Source organism: Benincasa hispida, chromosome 2 (assembly GCF_027475165.1).
Source record: "Benincasa hispida cultivar pf3 chromosome 2, pf3_genome.v1.1, whole genome shotgun sequence".
Classification (NCBI taxonomy): Eukaryota; Viridiplantae; Streptophyta; class Magnoliopsida; order Cucurbitales; family Cucurbitaceae; genus Benincasa; species Benincasa hispida.
The window spans coordinates 32,474,620-32,490,127 of NC_143479.1; the positions used below are offsets into that span (position 1 = coordinate 32,474,620).

The 15,508-nt window shown below is 38.6% G+C and overlaps 1 pseudogene; it reads right to left on the reverse strand.

Moving 5' to 3' along the window:
* Positions 1 to 3,382: 3,382 nt before the first annotated feature.
* Positions 3,383 to 15,245, reverse strand: LOC150037830 (uncharacterized; annotated as a pseudogene).
* Between the last annotated feature and the right edge of the window lie 263 nt (positions 15,246 to 15,508).

Below are 15,508 nucleotides of genomic sequence, written 5' to 3' on the forward strand. Positions count from 1 at the left end.
CCCGCGAGCATTGTTAGTGATCGGGACGGTAGATTCACTAGGACCTTTTGGACAGAATTGTTCAAGATATTGGGATCAACACTGAACATTTCCTCTAGCTACAATCCCCAAATAGACAGCCAGACGGAACACTTTAACAGTATGCTCGAGGAATATTTGCATCACTTTATCGACGCTAGACAGAGGAACTGGGTCCAGTTGTTAGATGTTGCTCAGTTTAGCTTCAACAGCCAACAAAGTTCTGCGACTGGAAAGACGCCCTTCGAGGTAGTATATAGTAGATAACCACTCATGCCACATCTGGTGGACCATCCCTATACGGGTAAAAGCCCTCAGGTACACAAGTTCACTAAGGAGTGTAGCCAAACCTCTGTGATAGCTCGCGCCTGTCTAGAAAGAGCATCAAGAAGGATGAAAAAGTGGGCTGATAAGAAGCAGAGAGCCCTTAAATTTCAAGCTGGGGATAAAGTACTGATCAAGCTGCGACCAAAACAGTTTCGTTTTCAAGGCTAGAGAGACCAACGTCTAGTACGAAAATACGAAGGACCAGTGGAAGTGATTGAGAAGGTCGGAAAAATCTCATATAGGGTTCAGTTACCCTCATAGATGAGGATCCATACTGTGATCCATGTGAGTATCTTGAGGCCCTATCATCCCGATCCCGATGACGAGCAGTGGAATATGTTGATGCGTCTACTTGTCACGATGAAGAATTCAGATGAAAAGGAAGTTGCACAAATTCTGGATGACGTACGCACCGTATCAGAAGATCGAGATGAGAATTAACAGAGTTCTTAGTGATGTGGAAGGACCTCCCTAACAAAGAAATCAATTGGGAACGTGCAAAAGATTTGAAAAATGCAGCTCCAGCAATCGCCAAGTTTGAACAGGGTTGACTTTTTCACTAGGGAAAGTCAAAGTTTGACTTTGAACAAATGGAAAAAGACCATTTTGCCCTTGACTAGAGTTAGTGAAATTATCCAACATTTTTGTTGGATAATCCCACGAACTTAAGTGGACTATGTGTAAACATTATAGAATGACACATAGCCCACTTTGGTTTAGTGCTTTGTGAGGTGTTGATTTTTGGTGAGTTTTTACATGCATTAGATGTATGTAATTGTTTTATAAAAGGAAGTTTTATAATACAAATTTCTTCCTTTCTTTTTAGCAAGCAAAATTTTCTATAATTTTGGTTTCCAAAATTCTCACCAAAATTCCCTTTTTTCTCACATTAACCTTGAACATCCCTTGCTTCTATTTTCATTGCTTCGTTCATCGGGTCCCACAACCCGGTTCTGAGTCCAGAGAATAGCAAGGAAACTCTAGTGGTGGTTCGGTAGAGTTTGGGTCGAGATTCAGCGAGAAAAAGTTTTTTTGGGAGCTTCAAAGGTTGTACACTATCGCTTTTAGTTTACTGTTTTTTTTTTTTTACTTTTGTATACTAATTTCCTTTTTATTAGAAGCAACTAGAGAGTAATTAGATCCTTATTTCATTGTGCATGTCTCGTGTTCCATCACTGTGAAGGGCTGTTGCACTGTTGATTAGTTAAGATGGACACATAATATATCTATAGGAAGGAGAGTTCAACTGTCGATCTTTAGTGGAGTGTTTGGCAGTTAACCGATGGTGGATCCCGTGACTAAAGAGTTTAGTCAGTTATTCACGTATCGTTGGAGTTTCGAGTTACATGTTCATAAGGTCCCCTTCATAGCTCAATAGATTCAAGTTGAGGATCAGTTCTTGGTGTTGATTTGAAATGTTCAAATTGACAAGAGATAATTCGATTATATATGATATGATCGGTATGGTGTATGAGATACATCAAGTGGAAGATTAATGTAAATGAGATTTACATTAAGTGCTACGAAATAGAAAAAGAGCTATGGTTTATATGTTTCATGTGATGAAATATTAAAACTATAGGTTATAAATATATTATGGTAAGTTAGTTATCATTTATATTTATAATAATATTAATTATTGGATAATTATCTCTTTTTCTTTAATAACTAATTGAGTGGAAGGTTATTGTTGGTTTCATGGTAACCGTGAGATAAAAGAAAAAATGTTTTCCTATTTTTGGTAAGGAAGATTTGTAAAAATGTTGATTTGAGATTTCCAAACTCAGAAAATACTCATGGATAGTTGTCAAGTAAATTAGATTTACTAAGTGACAACTTGGAGTTAACTAAACGATCGTAGAGTGTTCTTACGCGATAGACACTCAGCTAAGCAATTGCATAGCTTTTGCTAGATGATCGCATAGCTTTTTCTAAACGATTGGGCATCGACCTATACGATAGGTCCTTCCATCTCCCACTTGCTCAATCGTTTACGTGATTTTGGTTCCTCCCTATTTCTGCCTCAAACCAAGTCCACACAGAGCCCACCCTCTGGATTCTCACACTGAGAATACCAAGGTAACCTTCTAGGTGGTGTCATACTAAACTCAAAACTGTCGAGGTTCTGTAGAGGTCGTTCATGGTGTTCGGGGTGTTTGTGACCTAGGCGATCGCTTAATTCGAGTGTGTGGTGTTCGTGCAGTGTAGCGGTCGTGTTGAACGAGCTTTCGTGTGTTGCCGTGTTGCTGTGATCGAGCGTTCGTGATCAAGGAACTCAAAGATGAGTCTGCAAAAGTGTGTTACTCTTGTCCTTGATCTTTTGTATAACATTTTGTAATTTTTTTTTATTTTAGCATAACCGTATGTTTCCATTTATGATTGTAATTGTAAAGTTCATATACGATTGTAATTTGGAATGATCCTTCCACTGCTCATGGAAATCCTCACATTTGATTCCCTTCATCCCCCCCTATTGTCGCCACTGCCTCTGTAACCAACGATGGTGACTCCTCCACAACCCCAGCCCCTAAAACTTTCAACCCACCAGCCACACCCTCATCTCCCCCAACCAACACCTCATTTGCCCCTACCAACATTTTATCCCCATAATAGCCATCCACCTTCACATCTGATTTCAAAACACGATATGGCTGCCTCATCGGACGAGGACCACTCCTGTCTTAGGCATGCTTATGAATTGTTGGAGATGGAACCGTGAAGAAGAAGCAACTGTCCAATAAGATTTGATTTTTTGTGCAATGCAGTCGTCATTCGTACATGACTTGTTGGAGATTTGGGTTTAAAAATTATAAAGATATATATATTATATTTAAAATGATATTTAGGTAGTATTAAAAAAAAAGGCATAGGCGTGCCTAAGAGTGCCTAGGCGCTTTGTGGAAGGCACCAGAAGGTGCGCGCCGTCCCTCGTGCGCCTCGCCTTTCTGAGACGAGGCACCAGCATTGTGCCTTACGTCTAGGTGTGCGCTCAGCCGCGACTTTTAAAACACTACTTCTTCCCATATTTTCAGTGGCTCTACCCATCAACCACTGTCACACTCCAAGAACTAACTTCAGGCTTCGACAACCACCTCCGACGACAGCTCCGGTGACCAACTCCAAGCTTCGACAACTTTTGTGCGACCAGCTTCGACAACCAATTCTGGCCTTCGACAACCACCTCCAGTGACCCAACTCCGATGACCACCTTCGTGCTACCTACTCTGATGACCAATTGGCTCCGACACCAAACTCCAACGACCAACTCTGACTACAAGCTCCGATGAAAATCACCTTCGATCATCACTTTTGAGCGAGCAATTTCAACGACCAACTTGGGGCTTTGAGAACCACCTTCGACGACAAACTCCGACAACCAACTCTAGTACCACCTTCATGCAACTAACTTTGGGCTCTAATAGTCACCTCCGACTACAATCTTCAGCAAAAATCATTTTTGATGATCAACTTTGATGACCACTTTCACTCAACCAACTCTGGGATTCAAAAACCACCTCTGATGACAAACTTCGACAACCAACTCCAATACACTTTCATGCAACCAACTTTAGGCTCCGACAACCACCTCCGACTCCAGCAAAAATCATCTTCGATAATCAACTTCGAAAACTACTTTCGACTACTATAAGACTGATGACTGTTAAAGTATGTTGTAGGGTTGTTGATTATATATAAAATATTATTTTGTCTACATTAAGTGTAATATTCATATGTAAAAATTTGTAAAAAATATTTTTCTTTAATTGAATTCACATATCAAATGAGTGTTAAGCATATTTAGACGAAAAGTATGTATGTAGTTGAAAAGTATGTAACATGTAACAAAAAAAAAAAACAATAAAATGAAAAAAAAAAAAATTCCTGGAACATTTTCTAGCAAAATGAGTGAAAAATAGAGATTTTTTCTCTGATAATTCTATAAATTTGGAGGAAATAAAAGTGAAATTGTTGAAGAATGTAGTGACATTCCATTGGCTATTACGATGATGGGGTGATTTAATTAAAAAAAATTCATGTCATAGTAAAAATATAGAGCAACAATAGGAAGAAGAAGAAAAAGAAGAAGATGATAATGAAATTCAAGGAGAAAAATTAGCTAGGATAAAAAATTTTGATTTCGCTTTAGTTTCTCATTTTATTTAAACATATTTCTACAAGAAATGTAATGAGTTAATTGTTGTTCATTGCCCAAAAAAGAAAGAACGTAAGAAAGAAAGAAAGAAAGAAAGAAAGAAAAATTTAAAAAATTAAAGAAAAATTGAAATCCATATTTTATTCAAACAAATATGGGTAGAATTATTGAATAAAAAAATTTCAAAACAAAAATAGTAATCATAAAAGTATATTATTGAATAAAAAAGTTTAAAAAAACTACATCGGCTGATACCTAGATATATGAACTCTGCACCCCAAACATAGACATATGAACTCTACAGACATATGAACTCCAGACATCCTATCTCAACTCCATATCCCAAACAACTCCTAAGTGATTTTACTGAAACTTCATGTAATTATCAAAGTCCTATCCCTATTAAGTACTAACAAAGTAAAATAATAACATATTTAGGCCTTTTAAATGTGTAAGAACAAACGTAAGGTAAGACTAACAAATTTAAGAAAGAGTTAGTACTGCATTCTTACGTGCCATAACATTTACTGAAGTCTATAACAACTTGTGTGACATTGGCTTTCTCCAATGTGTTCTACAAAATTGTCGAGTTACTCAAACATTTTCTTTCCATCCTTCACATAAGATGAAGCATCGATAGACTCAACAAACATGGTTCCTTTAGGACTATTAACTAAAAAGTTAATTAATGTACTATCTCTTCTATCTGTCCATCCATCAGCCATAATAGTACATCTAACTTTGGCCCACTCTACCTTATGGTTCTTCATCAACTCATTTGTGGCTTCTAATTCCTTTTTGTATTGAGAGGTATTCCGGCATCATAAAATCATCAAGCAATTCTTTGGATGGTGTGCCCCCTCATTTCCTTTTTGTATGCCTCATTCATCATAATCTATATTCCCTTTTCTTTGTCATTCTTTCTATTTTTCACCACATTTTATGGGTTTGGTGTAAAATATGCATCCATTGGACCTTTTGTCTTGGCTTTTTTGAAGCCGGTGCCACTCTTTTATTCGAATTACTCATGCACACTTCATCTTCGTCCTCGTCTTCAATACCATAGTTTTCCACATCAATGTCTACAATCAAATTTCTTTCATCTTTAATCTTCTTTTTCTTACATATACTCTTTTATCTCTTCCTTCACATGATCCAGACATTTTCTACGTGTCGTAGCATTTCTATAACCACCAACAAGGTGTTGTTTCATTCTAAAAACTCCTCCTTTTGTTACTTTTAAATAAAATCCACACACTAATGTATTAACATCTTTATCATTATGCAATTTTGCATATTTCCATGCCGGATCCTTTCTTATACTGTCCTATCTAATTATTAGAAACTTAACTTGATTAGTAACTACCTTAAGAAATTGATCACAAAAAGTTAGGATTTGGGAGCCAAGATGTACCAGAATTTTGATGACGGCTGCTGTTTTGTAGAATTTTCTTCTCTGTTTTGAAGCCTTTGTTTTTTTTTATGACAAAAAAAAGATTCCAATGTGGTAGCGAAGTACTGGTGGCTGGCAGCAAAAAAAAAATAGGACTTTCTTTTCTTTTCTTTTCTTTTTTTTTTTTTTAAGAAAAACAAGGCTGGACACCGGCACGTATGTCACACTTTCTGTTTTTTGAAGAAAAAACAGAACTGGACATGTCACACTCCCTGTTTTTTAGAGACTTTGATTTGAAGAAGAAGAAGAAAGTAACTAAAGTTTGGAGGAGAGATAGATCTGAAGTTTTTTTTTTTTTTTGAAGAGACCATGAATGAAGGAGAAGAAGAGAGTCTGAATTTTTATTTTTATTTTTTTATTTATTATTATTATTATTATTTTTTTTTTTTTGAAGAAACCGTGAATGAAGAAGATAGGCCGCAATTTTGACCATTAAGGTATTGTATGTTAACTTGGATGCATTTCGAGTTTGTCATGATCATGGATTTGTTAGGAATCTTGTAAGATAAATATTAGAAATATTTTTAGGATTGCCGAGGCATATTTGTCATTTGTTAAGGAGTTAGTTATTGAAGAGTGGCTTTGAATAGAGCAAGCAAGGAGGGTGAAGAAGACAGTTTTCTGGACATAGTTTATGTGAAAATCCATGTCTCTCAAAGTATTTGGCGAACTTGTAGTTTTCCTTCTTAACACTATTAATATTTCCATTAATTTTTAGTTCCGATCAGAATGGTTCCACTAGAAATTTTATGTTTATAAACCTCTTCCTATAGTGTTTATGTGTTGGAAAAGAAGTTAAAGTCTTGTGTATAAAATCCTGCTTTTTGTCAATATGTTAATATCTGGTGGGCCGTCCAGTTGGAAGGATTAATTAATGAATTATTAGGTATGAACTCTACAGGGTTTATCAAGTACACGTATGGAGTATTAGAGATGCAACCAATTTTCTATGTAATTGTAGCTGTAAATATTATTCTTAATCAACAAGAAGATTTTCCATTTTAAAGGATAATTTTGTTCAATTATTCATGGTTCTTTCATAAAAAAAATATATCTGATTTGACCATGTTTGTATGCTTGCTCTATTTATGATCTTCCTGCCTCCCTCCCTCTATTTCTTTTTGTTTTCTTTTTCCTTTTTTTTTCTGAGTCTGTGCAAGTTCTTCAAAGCACTATGAAAAAACTATAGATTCATGAATCTTTTGCTTTCCTATTATGGTGCAAAAGATGATCTCTCAGGTTTTAGTGCTGATCTTGGCTGTTGATGTCTTATCCAGAAAATTCTCAGGTAGCTAATGCACGATTTCAACTGCTGGTGCAATTCGAGATGCTGCTATTAGAGAGTGGAGTTTTCTTACTGCTGATGTCAAGAGAACTTTAATTAGGTCATTTTTTACTTCTATGAATACTGTACTTTTTGCTTTCGTGTTTCATTGCAATATGTTTCTAAAACCGCTAGGCGCACTGGAAGGACAAAAGGAATTGTTAATTTACTTGTGCTATCTTGGCAATGGTTTGGGGCACTTGGTGGTAGATAAATACAAAACAGTTGGGAGGTGTGGGATTTAGAAACAAAATATTGGGGTATGACAGAAGAAATTTGAAGGAAGAGGAGCAGAGTGAGCTGAGTTTGGTTTCGGAAATGATTAGTTCTTGAAATGGTCATTTCTTCGTTCGATCTCTAGTTCATAAATTGCATGAAGATGATGGCCTTCTGGATTTAATTTGTTTTCAATGATTTGGGAATGAACTCCCTCAAAAAGGGTAAGATCTTCATTTAGTCTGTTTGTTTGAAGAGCTTCAATTTGAAGATTAATGTCCGTTTGTGTGGCTTAAAATCATTCTCAATGTTCGTCAAGTTTGGTGGATGCCAAAAATTTGTTTCATATGGTTTCCTTATAGGAGTTTGTGGAATCAACCATCTACTGGATTTGATGGGGCTATCATGAGTAACATCATTTAACTAGTAAAAGTGTCAAATAATTGTTATCTGGGAATCAACCACCCTTGATTGGCTCTGTGTCACTGAGGCATGTGAAAGAAGTAAAAGAAACTATAGGGGATTATGATTAAACCTATGGTGGCCTGGTGTCAGACGACGCCTGGCCACCTGTGTACGATATCAAGATTTTATGAGTTTTTCTTGATAATTAAATGTGCTTGGATAAGATAATTGTCCTGTAGAATGCAGCTGGTTTGAATACTAATAGTTATTGTAAAAGAAAAATTGTTATGTATTCATTGAAATGGAAATAAAGCAAGGAAGCTGTGAATTAATACTGTAAACTAATTTGTGGAATATGTGGCTGGAAAGGAATCAGAAGTGTTTAACACGGTGGTGCTCGGAGGAAGGGTTAGCTTGTGCTAAGCTAATTGTTCTTTGTGGGTATCATATTTTCTTTGATTGCTCCTATATTCATCATATCTTGGATCAAGCTTCTCAGAATTTTCAACTTACTTTGGGTTTTCTCCAATACTTTGAAAAAGCCATTGTTTTGCAACTTCTTTTGGATTTTCAATTGGCTCCATTGTCGACTTTTCTCTGGATTAATGTTGCTAAAAGCTCTTTAATCAGAATTTTGGTTGAACAAAAATCAGAGAATATTTCGGAATTCTCCTATTTCTCACTTCAGTGGTTTTTCCGTTGGTTTTTATCATGGTGTATTTTGAGCATTCACATCTTTTCATTTACTTTATGAAAAGTTCTTTTTTTGTAAAAAAAAGGTATCTTAAGATAGGGAGTTTGAGGGACATTCTAAGTAAGTATTATAATTGGGAGCTTTTTAAATAGCTTTGTATGGGTTGTTCATAACTTGTAGAAATACAAGTTATTTATACTGTTTTATTTAGATATTGCGGCTAAAAGAGAGAAAAGTTGCGTCGATTGTATGAAAATTAGCTAAGAAATGCAAGAATTATGAATTATCGTAAATACACCCACTGACACTATTGCGATGGTAGAAAAGAATGTTTTCATTCTGTTTTACAGGAAATCAAGTCACCACATGCGTTCATGGCTCAAGATAAAAAGAACAACGCATCTCCATCGCATTATACCCGTCAACCAATAATGAAGAGACGATCAACGCAATGACGGTGCATGCGACAATCGATCCAGAGCTTAACTTCCACCGCATGCAGTAATCAAAAACAACACCGCATGCGGACAAATGATCGAAGATGCAAAAGAGCAATGCAATTGAGGAGGATTCAGACACATGTACAGCTAACCGTTGTGCATTTCTGATGGGATTGATTGCATAACAGAGAAATATTCATTCCACCATTTCTGGAGCTGCCTCAACAATAAAGTGGGGTCCACACTGCAGAGAGTCAAAGGTGAGCCTATAAATAGCCTTGGCCATTCCATTGCAAAATATACTTGATACGGGCATATTTTGATATTTGTATATTGAGAGAGAGTCTAGTCTGAAGAGCCTGATTGGAGAAGATCCGGGAAGAATTAAGAGACAAGGCCGAGAAGTGAGTCTCAGGGCAAACCCTTTCAATCCCCACCGTTGAAGCTCTGTACCAAGGTCACTTCTACCGGACGTGCAAGCCTGAGAGGGAAGCTCTTCTGTCCATTCAATCAATTCGCCGGCAAGCAAATCAACCGTCCAGATTTGTGTCAAGACGTTGACACTCTTTTGTATTTGTTTCGATCTCTTTATCATCAATTGTATTCACCTTCTTAGTCTATCATTCACACCATGTATCAGACGCTAAATATTAGTATTGAATGTCATGGTCATTTTCATCTCCATTTTTCTGCCTATTTCTGTTCTTCCATGAATCACATTCTCCACGATGTTTTCTTAATCCCTTGGTAATTAGTAAGAATTAAGCAAGTAAATTAATCTGTGCTAAAGAAATAAATATGTTTAGCTAAAGCATGCTAGACGACATCTTCACCTGTGAGAGCAGAAGTGAAGATGCCATTCCTCCTGTTGAGAGAAGGCTGGAAGAATGCGTTAACTAAAGCAAGAAGTACTTCCAGAGATAGAAGCAACCTTGCGTTCATTATGTTCATCCCTGTTTCACCACGGAGATGTGGGAACACAGCCAATCACCGAGAGGTGTACGCCAAGCGAAAGCGAAACCTTAGTTTTATCTTTAACGCAATAAATGAACTTGCGATGTTTATACTAGTTATTCTTTCTGTTTCTGTTTCATACATAAAGACTTGCCACCGCATAACACGATCCTTTGTATAATCGTCACAGTCAGTCTCAAACTCAGTATCATGTATCAGTATTCTGCATCTTGTATCATAATAGCTTAGGTTTACTTTTATCGCACTTTATTTTATTATCGGAACTTTACTTTACCGCACAATTTTACTTTATTGCAATTTAAATACCTGTACACACACACTCTTTATTAATTGTAAAACTGGTCGCATATATCACGAACGTAACGCATTAACTAAGCAATCCCTGTGTTCAACCTCTGATCACTCCGAGAAGCTTGCAGTGGAATTATACTTGGATTCAATGCAAGGAAACTTGTGACAACGCATAGCATACTACAAGCATTTCATTAATAACACGTACATCTAGAAGTAGTATTGCATAAAGTGTGCATGAGCAATCATTCATCCATGCGTTGCGTGACATAAGATAAAATTTTATGTTTACAAGTTTCTGGCAACATGAGCTTGTAGCGCATTATCATGCATGCACATTATAGCACATCAATTCCAAGTCGCTCAGAATTTCAAGACCCATGGTTGAGGAGAACGTGAGCTTTGAGATAAGACCGATTATGCTGCAGATGATTAAGAATGTGGGGCAATTCAGAGGATTACAAGGAGAAGACCCGCATGCTCATTTGACGAGCTTTGTAGACATATGCAGCGCATTCTCTATGCCTGGTGTGACTCAAGAAGGACTTAGATTATATCTCTTCCTGTATACACTGCGGGATGAAGCAAAGAGGTGAGCTCAGTCATTAGAGCCAGATGAGATTAACGCATGGGATTAGTTGGTTAAAAGATTCATGAATAGATTCTTCCCTCTAGCCGTCAACGCAAGGAAATGGAGGGATGTGTTGAATTTTGAACAAAAGGGGTATGAAACTTTGAGTACTTCCTGGGTGCGTTTCAGACAATTAATGAAGAGTTGTCCGCATATTGGGATTCCTGATTGCAAAATGGAGACTTTTTACAATGGCTTAGATCAACCAACGCAAGCAGTTGCTGATGCCCGCAGTAGGAGGATTAATGGGCAGATCGTATACAGAAGCCAAAAGCATCCTAGATTGCATCTCGCGACATTCAAATGAATGGTTAGATACCAAGTTCGAGGAAAGAGGTTTGGATCAAGAGAGAGCAGAAGATGCCATTGTACCAGATGATACAATGAGCACACTGGTAGAATAGATGACCACAATGACCTCGCTTCTTTAGACTATGGCTAATCAACAAAGACATCTCTCTCAAGGTTCAGTGCAAGTTAATGTGTTGACACACGTGGCCGCAATGAATTGTGTTAAATATGGAGAGGGACATTCAGCGGAAGTTTGCCCATGGAATCAACAGCCCGTATACTCTGTCTACAATGAACTGTTTGGCAACACCTACAACCCTTGTTGGCGGAATCACCCAACTTTAAGTTGGGACGAGAATCACAACCAGGGGAGCCACAATTTTCATCAGAACAGTTATCAAGGGAATCGAGGCAACCCTCTGGTCTTCATTAATTCAGACCATAGCCCAGGTAATTCTCAAAGTATACCACCCAATGACCAACCGTTCTTATTAGATACCTCTTGCAGTACCTCATCTCTAGAGACGTCATTGAAACATTATATCGAAAAGAGCGAGACAATTAGACAATCGCAAGCTGCCTCCCTTAGAGATTTAGAAGAGCAGATTGAACAGCTTGCAATTGAGTTGAAGAATAAAGTGCCTGGTACACTGCTTAGCAGTTCAGAAGCATCGAGGCCACGAGGTAAAGAGCAATGTCAAGCAGTGACATTGAGAAGTGGTAAAACAACAGCCCCTATGCCACCAGTACCAGATTCAATAACAAGACCAGTGGATTTAACTGTCGATGATGACCAATCAACCAGTAATGGCAAAATTACCAGTTCAGAAGTAAGTACATCTACAAGAGATGAATCTCATCAAGACTTCAATTCTAAATCAACGCAACCTCCAGTCACCACAACACAGCAAGCATAGAACCTCAACGAACAACCAACTAAACAAGAAGTACGACGGGTTCCTCCACCTTTCCTGTCCAGGCTGAAGAAGAAAGATGATAGTAAGCAATTTCAGAGGTCCCTGGACATTCTCGACAACAACATATCAATATTCCCTTAATAGAAGCTCTAGAAAAGATGTCGCGCTATGTAAAATTCCTCAAGGATATACTTGCCAACAAAAGAAAGATCGGGGAAAATGAAACAGTTGTGTTAACATATGAATGCATTGCACTACAACATTCCCACTAAAATGAAAGATCCTGAGAGTTTTACATTGCCCTTCTCAATAAGAGGGAAGAAGGTCGAAAACCCGCTATGCGATTTAGGGGCGAGCATAATTCTAATGCCCTTGTCGATCTTCAAGAAGCTGAATATTGGCAACGCAAGACCAACCACGATCATAGTTGGCCGATAGATCGATAACGCATCTCGAGGGAAAAATAGAGGATGTACTCGTGCAAGTGGATAAGTTTATCTTCCCTGCGGACTTTATCATATTAGATTACGAAGTTGACAGAGAAGTCCCTATCATCTTGGGTCGCCCATTTCTTGCAACAGGGCGAGCACTGATCGATGTACAAAAAGTAGAACTCACCATCAGGGTTGACGATTAGCAAGTGAAGTTCAATGTTCTCAATGCGTTGAAATACCCAAGTGATATGGGGAATTGCCAATATGTTGAGGAATTGCGGGAAGAGCCTTGGCACAAGCCCCTAGAAGTGTTGGAGGAAGAAGATTTTGGAATTGGCGCAATGTGGGAGGAAAATTGCGCCGCAATATAAGTTGAATCAAATTTTGAACCACTCAAGTTATCTGAATGAACATCGCAACGCACTAAGCCATCCTTAGAAGAACCACCCGTGTTAGAGTTGAAACTGTTGCCTGTGCACCTCAAGTATGCTTATTTAGGAGGTAATAGCACGTTACCTGTTATCATATGTGCCTCGTTGAGTAAGGAGAAGGAAGATGCACTCATCCAGATCCTGAAGAACAACGCAAAGGCTTTAGGATGGACCGTGGTAGACATTCGAGGAATTAGTCCCTCGTATTGCATGCACAAGATTCGTCTGGATGATGGAAAAACGGGATCGATAGAAAGGCAATGTCGCTTGAACCCTGCCATGAGGGAGGTTTTAAAGAAAGATATAGTGAAGTGGCTAGATGCAAGCGTCATCTACCCGAGCCCAGTGCAGTGTGTTCTGAAGAAAGGGGAGATGACAGTCGTCACCAATGACAAGAATGAATTAATTCCAACAAGGACAACTATGGGGTGGAGAATCTGTATGGATTACCGCAAGTTGAATTTGGCCACTAAAAAGGACCACTTCCCACTCCCGTTTATTGATCAGATGTTAGACAGACTTGCTGGGAATGAATTCTTCTGTTTTCTTGACGGCTACTCGGTACAACCAAATTGCAATTGCTCCTGAGGCTCAAGATAAGACAACCTTCACGTGCCCATTTGGCACGTTTGCATTCCGTCGCATGTCGTTTGGACTCTACAATGTGCCAGGTACTTTCCAACGATGTATGATGGCGATATTTTCATATTACTTGGAGGAGTCACTTGAGGTATTCATGGATGATTTTTCAGTTTTCGGCAATAATTGTGATTTCTGTTTATCTAACCTTGAGAAAGTCTTAAAGAGATGTGTGGAAACTAATTTTGTTCTAAACTGAGAAAAATGCCACTTTATGGTTGAAGAATAAATTGTACTGGGTCATAATATATCGAAGGCAGGATTGGAAGTTGATCAGGCAAAAATCAACGCAATTTCCAAGCTACCTCCACCAGTAAACGTGAAAACACTTAGGAGTTTTCTGGGACATGCTGGGTTCTATCGAAGATTTATTCGCAACTTCTCCCAGATCACAAGGCCCCTAAGTGCGCTCCTTGAAGCTAACCGTGAGTATGATTTTAATGATGTGTGCACTGAAGCATTCCAAACATTGAAGAATTCACTCATCACTGCACCCATTCTGATTGCACCTGATTGGACGCAACTATTTGCGTTGATCTGTAATGCTAGCGGGTATGCTATGGGCGCAGTTTTGAGTCAGTACAAGGACAAGGTTTTGCATTCTATCTACTATGCGAGTAAAACATTGAATGATGCATAGGAGAATTATACAACCACAGAAAAGGAAATGCTAGCAGTGGTATTTGCACTGGAGAAATTTCAACAGTACTTAATCGGAACAAATGTTGTGGTGTATACTGATCACTCTACGATCAAATATCTAATGACGAAGATGGATGCAAAACCGAGACTGATACGGTGGGTGTTGCTCCTGCAAGTGTTTGACCTAGAAATCAAGGACCGGAAGGGCACTGAGAACCAAGTCACTGATCATCTGTCAAGATTGGAAAATTGCGAGGTTCAGGAGAAAGAAAGAGACATTGAAGAAAGATTCCCCGATGAGCTGCTGATGTTGGTAGGCATTAATATTCCCTAGTATGCGGACATTGTGAACTTCATAGTTTACGGCCAAGTACAAGAGGACTATATTTACCAGCAAAAGAAGAAACTGAGACATGACGTCAAATTTTGTTTCTGGGACGACCCATTCCTATATCGACTTGGACCTGATCACATTTTACGTCGATGCATTCCTGAGCATGAAGTCAAGCACGTTCTGGAGCTTTGTCACAAGTCCCCTTACGGAGGACACTTTGGGGGGCAACGGACCACCGCAAAGGTCCTATAGAGTGGCTATTTCTGGCCAACACTGTTTAAGGATGTCCATGCCCATGTTGTTTAGTGCGATAGATGCTAGAGAACGGGGAATATGTCTAAAAGAAATGAAATGCCTTTGACGTCAATCTTGAAGGTCGAATTATTAGATGTATGAAAAATCGACTTTATGGACCCATTTCCACCATCAGAAGGTCATCACTACATCCTGGTCGTGGTTGATTACGTATCAAAATGGGTTGAGGCCATCCCATGTGCGAAGAATGATGTGTCACAGTGGCGAAGATTCTCAAGAAGAATATCTTTGCCCGATATGGAATGCCACGATGAAGGCTCCCACTCCATCAACTGCATAATCACCAAGCTGTTGACTAAATTTAACGTCAGCCATAGAGTTGCAACCGCTTATCACCCACAGACTAATGGGCAAGCAGAGGTTTCTAACCGAGAGATCAAAACTATCTTGTTGAAGGTAGTCAGTACCTTTAGGAAGGATTCGTCACCCAAGCTCGATGAAGTGCTGTGGGCATACAGGACTGCCTATAAAATGCCAATTGGCATGTCCCCATATGCCCTGGTCTTCAAAAAATCTTGTCATCTGCCTCTCGAGTTGGAGCACAAGGCGATGTGGGCATGCAAGAAGCTGAACTTTGA